Source organism: Musa acuminata, chromosome BXJ3-8 (genome assembly GCF_036884655.1).
Source record: "Musa acuminata AAA Group cultivar baxijiao chromosome BXJ3-8, Cavendish_Baxijiao_AAA, whole genome shotgun sequence".
NCBI classification, from domain to species: domain Eukaryota; kingdom Viridiplantae; phylum Streptophyta; class Magnoliopsida; order Zingiberales; family Musaceae; genus Musa; species Musa acuminata.
In genome coordinates this window covers 37,861,741-37,875,323 of record NC_088356.1, presented here as the reverse complement: position 1 = coordinate 37,875,323, position 13,583 = coordinate 37,861,741, and the positions used below count along the sequence as shown (strand labels likewise).

The 13,583-nt window shown below is 31.0% G+C and overlaps 1 long non-coding RNA gene across 1 annotated transcript; it reads right to left on the bottom strand.

Moving 5' to 3' along the window:
- Nucleotides 1-1,637: 1,637 nt before the first annotated feature.
- On the bottom strand, nt 1,638-4,652 carry LOC108953599 (uncharacterized). Its single transcript, XR_010498548.1, has 4 exons — nt 4,530-4,652; nt 3,415-3,554; nt 2,884-3,181; nt 1,638-2,789 (listed from the first exon to the last, which is right to left on the bottom strand). It is a non-coding gene; the product is annotated as an uncharacterized LOC108953599 (long non-coding RNA).
- Between the last annotated feature and the right edge of the window lie 8,931 nt (nt 4,653-13,583).

Sequence of the window (13,583 nt, the reverse complement as noted above, 5' to 3'; positions counted from 1 at the left end):
TTGGATCTCACAACAGCGTCAACAAACCATTTATGACTTTGAGTCGACGAATGCCACGTTGCATGGCCACAACCCTTCTTATATTAGGCCTTTTTTCCCATAATAAAAATAATTAAATTATATATATATATATATATATATATATATATATATATATATGTGTGTGTGTACAGATTATCTTAACAATGCATGTTTAAGGAAAAATATTTTCTCGACTCGAACAATGATTGAGGTACCTTATTGATCGATCGATCTATCAAGATTCATCAAAATTAAAATATTTAAAGCTTTATATTATGTTTTTATTTTATTTTTAAATAGAAAAAAGAAGTGACAATTCATTTGGAAAAGCAGTCAAAACCTCACGAGTTAAACATTTGGGTCATTGATCATACTTGTTTTGTTATGCTTTAATTTGTAGAATGAAACCCTTTTTTTTTCTTCCTTTTAAGTGGGAACATTTAAATTCCAAAGAATTACAAAGGAAATTGTAACAAAAGATAGAGGAGAGATAATATGCATCAATTTATGAAATTTTAGTTCATGAATAAATCATAAGAGTAGCTCTTGCAAAGGGGGGCGGGGGGGGATTCCTTAACAAAGTGAGGTGTGCAACCAAAATCCTTTTTGTCATGTAGAAAGAGTGTCAACTTTTCCGAGGCATTAACTTAAATGCTTCTGAGCCAAAGCTAATTATAGTTCCTTGTAAAAAGGGGGAAAAGAAAGACCAGTTGAAAGGGGTTGAAGCATGAACAAGACATTTGAAATGACCTTACCGCACGAAGGAAAAGCACAAAAGGATGGATCAATGGAGGCAAACCAAAGTTGGAGGCCAGAAGGGAATGCAACAGTAAGTGTTGGGCTGGATATGGCAATGTCTCAAAAAGAAAGAAAAATTAGGTGCTTTTGTGGGGGTGCTTAAAAGAGAACATGTAGATTCCAGAGCATATTAGTAGGGACCTTTGTGAGTGTGGTAGACTTGACTCAACACCAAAAAGGGTAGATTCTGATGAGGCCTAAAGATGGGGTTGGAAGATAACAAAGAGTTGATGAATTGCCATGGTCCTTTAAAAAAAATGCCAAAAATTATTCCCCACCCTTATTGTCTATAGTTAGATCTGAAGAATCTCCTTTTAAACACCTATTCCAACTTTTTTTTTTTGGGGATTTTTGGTCAGAAAATAATTGGAGAAATGATCATGAATAAAAGACATGGAGAAATGTCTTGCACTTGCTGTCACTGGTTGTTTGGTGTTATGATGACAGTCTCATCATCTATTTGATCTTTATTTTATTATTTTTTTTGTTCTTTTAATCCAAGTGGGATCAAATGATTGTCACATGTCTCTAACACTATCTTCTAGAGAGAAAATAGATGTAATGAAAATAATGTGATTGTCTTCTTGCTTTCCTTATTTTACATGTATGGGTGTATTCAATAATTAGATGTAAATAATGAAAGGTTCTCAAAATTATGGTATTGTTAGTGTGATCACCATGCCATAATCAACCAAGCTCGGATTAAACATTCTTTTCCTTTTTAAAGCATATAAAATTTCTAAAGAAATATTTGTAACATTTGTGATGTTTCAAGAATAAAAAATAAGAGGTCTCAGCCAATGTAGAGTCCAGAAAAAGGTCAGTATACAAATGTTCTTATTGTTGTGTATGCTCAATTTGCATGTTTCACCTTCTGAGAATACCTTATACAACTCTTCTTCCACTATAACTCAGAAGAACTAAAAAAGAAATCTTGTAAATGCTTCAGGTGATGCAATTGATGCAGTCTTATACTATTGAATTGGTACATAAACCAGTCCTGTAGATACTATTATACTATTTCAAGTGGACCATGCTAACCATCTAAACTAGTACAAGTCCTCTTACCTGTTGATGCACTCTGATCTGGGAACCAACATGATTAGTCCTTTCTCCTTCGAGTAATAATTGTGCCAAGTCAATTTAATCTTTCATTTCTGTGGTCAACTATCTTGAAGTCTCGAATGATGGGTCGTACAGAACATTATTTCTCAACCGAGTTGTTTTAATGGTTAGAGAAAACATGGCTGTAATATCTCCATTTTCCAATTCTCCCAGCAAAAGAAAATGCTCAATCATTAAAGCAAGAAAAAGAGAATTTTAAGAGGTGATGCTTTCTAAATGGTTGGCATTAAACCACCTAAAACATGGAGGGGACCTTTGACATAAAGGATGTTGTAGAGCATGGTGGACCTCTATTATTATCACACTTTTAATGTAATAAAATGGAATACTAGACAAAAAAAAATTATGCCTACATCATGCATAATGCTTCATACTAAATCTCTAGATGCATTAGCAAATCATGATTCTATGATAGTTGCACCTGAGTTGAGCTACAAACCAAAGAAAACTAGTAATGATTGACATAACAATTGACACAACAAGTATCATTTTTTTTTTAATCATGGACATGTTAGAAAGTGATACTTGTTTAGCCATCTCTTCATTTGGGCATGTCTACTATCGGTCCTCATATTTATATTAAGCAAATAAAAATAATAAAAGAAAATGAATAAAATGCTTAGAATTATCTATACCGGTTTTTTTGAAACATAAGTCATGGTAATGTTACAGGAAAAATCAAGATAGCTTATATGAAAAGGGAGCGGAAATTACCTTTGATCAAAGAGTCTTGTAATGTTTGAAATACTGATTCTTTTATGGTACATGTGACTAGATCCATATTTTATGTATATGATGAAGATGTTCATTCTTCAAACGGCGCGATCTTGTCAATTTGATTAGAGCTACAAAATAGACATGAGAGCCATCAGTAATCTTGCTCATGTTTGAATATCCTTGAAATACAATTACTTTGAAGTGGAGAGTGGCTTCTCTCACCTGGTGATTGGTCTCCACTGTTATCTTCTTCCAATTCCATTGCCATACAAAATCAAAATTTATATTCCCCCAATTCAATAGTACTCGAGATTTGACTATATCATGTTCAGAATCAGCATGATATATACAAACTAAATTTGAATGAGTAATGGGAGTACAGGAGAGATGACATTCAGGCTTTTCATTGCACCACTCCATGATGCAGCTCCTGCAAGCAACACACACAACCTGAACTACCGGATATGTCAGCACTAAAAATGCCAGCTGACCAGGCTCGAATCCAGCTAATTTTTAGAGTCTGTAAAAGTCAACAAGTTCTTCATGAAGTCAACAAACTCTCGATGTTATTTGTTGAGCAACATGAATTAATCTCTAAATAAACTACTACATAAAGCGCTTTTTTTTTTTCACTTGAAAGAGACTTTAGTTTTGAAAAAGGAAAACCAAGATCAGGGCACCATTTTCATGCAGGGTTTAGAAAATTAAATGTAGTAAAAAAAAAAATCCGAGTTTGCAACAAAACAAACTAACCTATTTTCTCTCCTTGAAGATCTTACAGACGGATTTTTGCTAGCAAGTGTGGCTTGTGGTGCCACAAGGCATAGGTAAATCAGCTGTTTGATGGCTGTCAAAACCTGGCATGGCCTTAGCATATATTGTCTTCATCCCTGCTGCAAGTCCAATTAATAACATTAGCATGATTATTATATCTCAATTATTTGACTATTCTATGCACCTTGAAATCTTGAAGAACCGGGCACTTGTATGCTTGTCCAAATCCTATCCTCATGCAACATTTGTACTGAATTATCCAAGTTTAAACATGCTCCTTTAGAATCTTAAAGCTTGAGATTTTGCTGATTTGACACCGGTAACTACTTGAAACTGTATCCAGACTTTGAAATATTAAGGAAAAATATCATCTCACTTCTCCAAATTATCGTTGAGCATCAAACTTCATGGAGTTTTAAGCATAAAAGAAGATACATCTGAGTGGGTGTTGCAAGAAATTATCCGTTTTGAATGGACATTTGATTCTTTATCAAGACTAGATTAGATTCTCTAGTTACTCGACCAATAAAAGATTAAATATGATATAGTCAAAGCTCTTGCTTTCACTGGTACAAACTCTTTAAGCCATTGAAATGACTACAATCTGCTAGCCATTGATTCTCCAAACTCTCTTGAACTTTCTAATCAATGTGGCATTAAATATGACCTTATCAACAGCGACCTTAGTAATTGCCTTTTCTCATGCAAGATAGCTTTAACCTACACACCGCTAGAGACGACTAACACCTATTTCTAGAACTTGTTGTATTGACTTCAAGTTTGCGATGAACTAGCAACACCAAGATGGGTTTTTCCGAATGAGCTTTGAGAACAGAGAACCAGAAAACAAATATCTCAACCGAAGATGATTGGTGGCTTGCAGGAGATGTATTATGAGCAGAACTTGTAAATGAATACATAGCTGAATTGGAAGGAGCACACCCAAAATCCGGCGTATGCAGAACGCATGAGAAGACAATTTGCCCTAAATTATGATTGCACGTACGTAGGAACATTGAATCGACGACATTCTGGCTCCCTGATATGCACAAAACAAGGTCTTGAGGAGTGGAAGGAAGGCAGGCGAAGCTTACCGAAGAGGTGTCGGAGGGATCGTGGACATGCGCGAGGTCGTGTCCATCCTTCTCCACGGCCCGCACGATCTCCGGCCGTGCCGCCGAGGAGACTTCTCTCTCTTGGGCCGTTCGACGACCGCCAATCGGCCCAATTTGCTGACGTCCGGTTCAAATTAATCTGGGACGAATTTAATTTTGACTTTTTCGTTGCAGCGTCCCGAGTTTAGAAACTTCTCGAACAACGCCCTGCTTATGTACCTTTTATCTTTTTATCGGAGACAGCAAAGTAATTATTTTCTCGCTCAAAATAGTAATTTGAAAACCATCAATTTAATAATGGTTTAATATTAGATGGATTGGTAGTTGATTTTATTATTATTATTATTTTTCTTCTTCTTTATTTTTTTCTTCTAGCTTTTTACATGAGTGATGATGTTGCTCTTTCTTTCTTTGTCTGTCTGTCTGTTTGATTGAATCCCAAAAAAGATGCCATATAAGAAAATATTATCTTTGTTTTTTTAATCATTTAATAGTTATTTATACATGATAAAATAATTTTCTCAATCAAAATAATTTTATAAAAAAATAATTGATGTTTAAATCCTTCACATTGAGACAAACATTGAATTTGAAAATTGTTATAACAAAATATACCATGGAAAAGGAAACTGTTACATTTTAGTGAAAATGAGAAAAACTAAAGAAAATAGGAAAACCAAACTAAGTTGAATCCTTAAAAATGTCAACAAACATGAAAAAAAATATATTAAAAACTTCTAAAAAATCAAAAAATTAATCTAAATTAAAAAAATTGTTATAGTGGTCAATATGATTGTAAATTTAATTTTTTTAAAATTTTATAATATTTAGATTATTTCTTGAGATCGATATTGTTGTTTTAAGATTCAATCAAAATCAAGATATTGTATACAAGAAATTCATTTTTGTGGACCTTTTTTTTTTAATAGTTTCTTGACATATTTAGAAACTCAAATATCAAAATATATTATATGGACCCATCATGTTTTGGTAGAAAGAAAAAATAAATTAAAAAAAATCAAAATATTCAGATTTAGAAAAAATAAGAAAAATATTGACAAAATATTGTTGCAACTGAAATCCTTCCTAAAAATATTAAAATATTTGAATCACTCCTTGAGATCAATATTCTGATTTAGAAGTTAAAACATCAAAAGTATTGCATGAATCCATCATGTTTTAGTGGAAATGGAAAAAAAAGATGAAGAAGATAAGAAAACACCAAATTATTCATATTCTAAAAAAATATCTAAAATTTTTGAAAATTAAAAAATTATTGTAGATGTCCATCTAGTTCAATTGAAAACTTTTCTAAAAAGTTCATAGCATTTTGATTACTCTTTAAAGTCGATATTCTAATTTTGATGTCCAATTAAAATTAGAATACATATACCAAAAGTGAACTTTTTTGAACCAAAGTTTTATCATAGATTTAGGATATATTTAGAAGCTAAAATATTAAAAAATATTGTATAGATCTATTATGTTTTGGTGAAAATAAAAACATATGGGAAAAAAGGAAACCACCAAACTGTTTAGATACTAAATAAATTAAGAAAATATCTAAAAAAATCTAAAGTAGATATTTTGTTATAGAGGTCCATCTAGATATAATTAAAAACTTTTCTAAAAAATTTAAAGGATTTGTACTATTCGTTGAGGTCCGTCCAATCAAAATCAAGTATCATATATCAATAGTTGACTTTTGTTGACTATACTTTTATCATAATTTGTCAACCTATTTAGAAGCTGAAATATCAAAAAATATTGCATAGATCCATCATATTTTGGTGAAAATGAGAAAATGATGAAGAAAATTAGAAAACATCAAACTGTTCAAATTCTGAAAAAATAAGAAAAATATCAAAAAAATTTCTAAATAAAAGAAATTATTATGGATGTCTATCTGGTTGCAACTAAAAGCTTTTTTTGAAAATTTTATAGCATTTATACCATTCATTGAGATTGATACTCTGATTTTAGGATACAGCCAAAACCAAAGGTCTAACAAAATTAAGGTATCTTATACCAAAAGTTCACTTTTATCATAGTTTATGAACTTATTTAAAATGTTAACTATCTAATAATAATGCATAAATCTATTATATTTTGGTGAAAATATAAAAAAGATGAAGAAAATAGAAAGACTATAAACTATTCAAAAAAATTAAAATAAAATTTTAAACTAGAAATTTTATTATTGAATTATATCTTATTGTAATTGAAAACTTCTTTAAAAAATTTAAAATATTTGAACCATTCCTTGATGTCAATATTTTGATATTAAGGTCTAACCAAAATCATAGTATCATATATTAAGAGTTGATTTTTTGGGATCAAATTTTTATTATATCTTTGAGATATATTTAGAAACCCAAATGTAAAAAAATATTGCTTGGATCCATCTATAAAAAAAATGGAGAAAATAGAAAAAAGCCAAACTATTCATATTTTGAAAAAAATAAAATAAAAATTATTTAAATTAAAAAAATTTGTTATAGAGGTCCATATGGTTGTAACTGTAATTTTTTCTAAAATTTTATGGTATTTAGACCATCCCTTAGGGTCGATACTTTGATTTTGAGGTTTAACTGGAATCAAGGTATTGTATATCATGAGTTGATTTTTGTAGACCATACTTTTACAATAATTTATGGACCCATTTAGAAGGTCAAAAATTAAATAACATTATATAAATCTAAATTTTTACTATAGTTTGTTTAGTTTGTGCCATTCTTTATGGAATCTAAAAACTAAAAACTTTTATAACCTAATATATTATAATATTGATTTATGTATAGAAATATTATATGCTTGTTTATCTAATGATCTCATTTTAAAGACTATCTATTTTCTATTCTCAAAAATATTGATATTCAAATATCATGTGAGACATCAGCTTTGGGTGAAAGCCAAGCCAATTATTATGTAGTGGTCGAGTCTCACACACATTCAATGCCAATAGAAACATAAATTATATATATATATATATATATATATATATATATATATTTATTATATGATTTATGATGTTTATGCTTCGTGAATATGATAAATAATATGCTCATATTTTTTCCTCAAATTGAAGTACATGCTTTCTAAAAATGTCATTCTCACTATTCTATATAATGTTGGTTGAGAATGTATAAGTATTGATACATATATTAAGTATAAAATAAGAAGTCAAAATATACTGATGGACTCGAATATAAGGTTAAGTTATGGTAATAAGCATATATATATAATGACTAGAAGTGATGATTGAGTTGTAATTGACTTTAAATAAATCTTAAGGCTCGAATGAATTTGAACATAATTAAAATAAAAAAATTTAAGTTTTAAACCTCGGATCATAAGTTAGTGGATAGAGTGATGAAAAATTAAATGATGATGCAAATTAAAAAGGAGTGTTGCACTAAATATAGAGATACATAGTGAGATTGAAAGATGAGTTTAGATTAAAAAATATCATCTACAAACCAAATTAAGCCTAATCAAAATTATATTAGTAACAAAAGAAAAAAAAAAAAAAAAAACTTGAAATGAGGCCTAATTAGATTGAACCCAAGACCTCAAGGCCACCTCCTAAGTACCTCAATCTTATTTTAGTCTCGTCCTCTTTAGTAACCTTAGAACCCATGACTCCTTCTCTTCTTCTTCAGCTATTCTCTTAGCTTCTCTTTGAGATGCCATAAAACCCCAACTCTAAGAAAGATTTAGGTAAAAAAACTCAACTCTTTCTTGGCTACTTTTGAGTAACTTATACTTTGAATTTTTAGTTATGTTTTGGATGATTCTCTTATCATTCTAATACCTCTAGTATTACCTTAATATGAGATTAATGCATTAAGTTATTATTGTTTCAATTTGATGTACTTAGAATATCCTATTTTCTAAGAAGAGGTTTTGTTTGAGCTAAATTAACCCTCTTAAGGATATGTTTTAAAAGGTTCTCTTAGGGTTCTATGAGATTTAGGATAAGGATTACAAGTTCAGAAAGCCCTAACCCAATTTCAGCATAACACAATAAGTGTTGGTGGTTGAATTATGAGGGCAATTTAACCTCAAAATAATTTTATTTTAAGCTAAAATATGATGATATGTCTCTTAGTTTTTTATAAAATTTTATAACAATTTAATATCGTTTGGTTGGCTAGAATAGAGAAGTAAGATTTCTTCATAGAATCTTGTGATAGTTTGATTGATGCTAGCTAGTTTGTTTGATTTTAAAGTGAATTGTTAGAAAATTGATGGTGAAATCTAGATGAATCTTCAGCTTAAGTATAGTTTATTTATGAGAAATTTTATCAAACTTTTTCTATGGATTATTATAATGAATTATTATTACAATTCGAGAGGTATGGTTATTAATTAACATATCTCATAACCATATGCTCATAGTTTGATAAGTGTATCGCTCCCTAGCACACTTGATCATTAAGAAATATGGTCTTTCAGTAGCATCATATTTTTTAGTTCAATCAGGTAAATATAGGTTTAATCACTACAAAATAATGGCCATTTATATTATCATATGCATAATTTATTTGCTAGTATAATTCAAATGATATGATCATTATGAGCTTGTCATGAGCTAAATGAAAATGTATATACTTTGTAAGTATAAAAATATATGAATTATGATAAAAATATCTTGCATGGATATATGATTACATGTAATGTAGAAGTGTATGTATATATTATAACATGTGGTATTGGGAGTGCATGTATGTATTATGATGTGTGGTGTATGAGTGCATGTATATATTATAATGTGTGGTGTGGGAGTACATGTATATATTATGACATGCGATATGGGAGTGCACGTATATATTATGACATATGGTGTAGGAGTGTATATATATATTACGATGATATGCAGTGTGAGAGTGCACGTATATATTATAATATGGGGTGTAGAAGTTCATGAATTGCCATATTTCCTTCATGTGCATATAAGCATTTCGAATCATTTCGAATTATTTCGATATAGAGTTTTACGTTCTTATTTTGTGCATGCTCTATGTAGGGTTAAATATCTTATGCTAATTATTTGGATTAAGGTCCATTTTAACTCCCATGGTTTTCGTCATGGACCACTTAAGCCCTTATGGTTTACTCGTATCTAAAATAATCCATATATTTTCAAAAATATAACATATAAGCCCCTCCCATCATGTCTGAGTTAACAGACATTAAAGTCTACTTACATGACATGCTGACTCTTAATAAACTATTAATATAATAATATTTTTTTATTTTTTAAAAAAATCTATTTTAACGCTTATGGTTTTGATCATGGACCACTTAAGCTCTTATGGTTTTGCTCATATCTAAAATAATCTCTATATTTTTAAAAACATAGTATATAAATATTAAAGTTTGCTTATGTGGCATACTGACTCACAATAAATCATTAATATAATAACACGTGTAATTTAAATTAAAAAAATTAAGACTACCATCAATGGCAAGAGGAGACATCGTCATAAAAGTGATCACTAGTAATAGCACTGAGCCGCTCCTACCTAGCAAGGCATCATATGCACGTAACCTCTCCCGTGCTAACGACAAGCTTAGAAACTTTCGGTCCTACCTCAGGTAGATGTGTGTCGACCAGTCTAATGCTAGATATTCAATGATCTCCTGGTCCCTCCTCTTCCTCTTAGGCATCTTTGTTTTCATTCCCTCCCACTTCATCCTCTCATGTGCCCCCACCCATTGTGCTTACGACATAGTGGTCTAGCTCTCCCTCAACTCCACCTCCGACCTCTCCTATCTTTGTCTCTTCATCTTCGTCCGCCTCTACGACCTCTGTCTTCCTCTTCATCAATAAGTTAGACTTTTTTTTTAACTTAAATTATATATACCATTATATTAACGATTTATTGTGAGTCAGTATGTCATGTAAGCATACTCTAATATCTGTTAACTCAAACTTTACGGGAGAGACTTATATGCTATATTTTTAAAAATATAGGGGTTATTTTAGATATAAATAAAACTATAAGGGCTTAAGTAGTCTATGACCAAAATCACAAGGGCTAAAATAAACCTTCTTTTTAAAATATAAATTACATGTGTCATTATATCATTGTTTATTATGAGTCAACATGTGATATAAGTAGATTCTAATATCTATTAATTCAGACTTAACGGGAGGGGATTATATGCTATATTTTTTAAAATATATGGGCTATTTTAAACTCGAGTAAACCATAAGCGCTTAAGTGGTCCATGACCAAAACCACATGGACTAAAATGAACCTTAACCCTAATTATTTTGAAATATTATATATATGACATAATGTTGCTCACTTGATTAAAGCTATAAGAGCTTATACTTATTTAGTGATCACTCACTATAGACCCTATTTTGTATATATGGATACTACCACCTCACTCAAGTGATTAGGTAGGGAAGTGAATATATATGCAAGTTGATGCTAGAATATATATGAACAATGACCTATGGGCATTTCGTATATAAAATTTTGGACGTGCTATATTATGTTAGATAGAACTAGTTGGACATGCTATGTTTGAATTTTCTTTTTTAGTTAAATATTATAATTTTATATAGAAAAACCCTATCATTTCATATTTTGCCTTTTAAGATTCCATACCTTTTGTTGCATTTATATTAATAGTAGTCATATAAAAGAAAGAAATATGGTATCATACCTTAGTTAGACATGTAAGGTATAGATGCAACTAAAAGTAAGGTATTACATATTAAATAGTTCTGGTTTAGCACTCGTACCATAGACTCGAATGACTTATTTTGTTATGATCAAAATGATGATAGTGATAATATCTTTCAAAATGAATTGGCTAAAGAAATAATATAAGAAAAAATTGAAGGTGACACTAATCCTAATAATTATGATGCATTAGATATTGTTTATGAGTGAATTATTTTAAGTGAGGATATATACGATAATATTGAACTAAGTGTTTGTTGAATACGAGTGTATCGAAGATGATTCTGTTAAACATACCACTTCTTATGTTATTTGTTGGTTATGTATGCTATCATGAAGCACTTAAAATTACTTTATTATGTATTTTTTATATATACTATTTTATAATCCAAATAATTATTGAATCTCAGATTTTGATGATGAAATTAATTGATGTGTTTATGATCTGATCTGCATTTTGAGTGACATAGGAAGCTTCGATCAGGGAGAGAAAATTAAAGTAGGAAGAATCATGTTGGGCCAGAGTGGAACATGTCAGAAGATTGTACATCGATCCGGAGGATCGGTTGATGTATTGGCATAAGGCTTCGAGCTATGGGTTCGGGCATCGGGCCAAGAAGAGTGAAAATTGCTATAAGGAAATCGGAGTTACGGAGGTCAACTAGCCGATTGAACAATAGGCCGCAAGAGAGGATGATGCGTTGAAGAATCAGACAAAGCGTCGATGAACCAATGACATGTCAGATAATATTTGATTCAAACTTTGTAATAATTGTCTAGATCGAAGTATGTTTTAGGTATAAGTGAGTTGGAATTGGGTCAACTCAATTAGGGGCCAATTTCATCCAAGTTTGGATTATGTTGGGCCAAGTGAAAGGCTTAAATAGTGACCCAAACTAGTGGAACCATCGATGACATAGTCTCCGAGACTATATCAAGCGGTGGTACCGCCAGACTACGTTGTGGTACCACCCAATGTCAGTGCTCCAAGCGATGGTACCACCCACTAGCGTTGGTACTACTAGTACCCAAAAAACCAAGGACGATACACTTATATGCTTCAAGTTTGAATCCACTTGAGGCATATAAATGCCCCTCTTATCTCTGGTTAACATACACAAGAATTAAGAGCAAAAAAAGAAGAAAATGTTGTTGAAATCTTATGATAACTCCTCTCAAACTCTAAGTGTTAGTAAAGTTTAAGAGAGGAGGTAGTGGGGGTGTAAAGGTTCTCTCTTGATCCTGTCAAAAAGAGAATAGAGTTGTAAGAATATGGTTGGTCTTCGCCTATTGAAGAAAGACCGCTAGTGGATGTCGGTGGCCTCGACGGAAGAGAAATTGGGAGTGGATGTAGGTTATGATGACCGAACCACTATAAAACTCGGTTTACATTTCTATTTGTGAAATTTACCTTTACTGCAAATTGCCTTACTTGCTTTACTTTCTTATTACACTCTTCCGTACACTTTTAAGTTAAACTCACTTTGTCGAAATGATTTTATCGAACGAGATTTTTGAACCGACGTTGTTTTTATCTGTTGCACTAATGCACCCCCTAGTGCCGACTCAATCCTAATAGTTGGTATCAGAGCTATGTTCTTTCTCCTTTGATTTAACACCCAAGAGAAATGACTCTTTTTGGATTTCAAGAGAGTCACTCTTTCATTCGTCCTCCTATATTCAATATGACAGACTACATATATTAAAAAACTCGAATGAAAATTTTCTTGCTTTCTTTAGATTTGAATTTATGGAATATCATTGAAAACAGATTTCAAAAGACTTCTCTTCCACCAATGAACGATTAGAATGATTTGGAGAAGACTTCCTTTTTAAATGTTAAGGCTATGACTGCCTTGTTTTGCGCTTTAGATAAAAATAAGTTCAATCGAGTGTTTATTTGTGAAACGACTTTTGATATTTACAATACACTAGAAGTAACTCATGAAGGCGTGAATAGATTAAAAGAGTCTAGAATAAATCTTTTGATATATGATTTTGAATTATTTCGAATGGAACCAAGTGAAACTATTGTTGATATGTACGCCCGTTTTATGGATGTCGTCAATAGTTTAAAGGTACTTGGTAAATCTTTTTCTAATCTTGAACTTGTAAACAAGATTCTAATATCTCTTTCTAAAAATTGAGATTCGAAAGTAACCGTAATACAAGAAGCGAAGGATTTGAATTAATTTTCACTTAATGAACTTATTGGGTTTTTGATGACCTATGAATGACTTGTATTAAACATGATAAATATGAGAACTACCTTCCAAAAAATAAGAAGGATTTGGTACTTCGAACAATAGAATACCACTTAGTGATAACT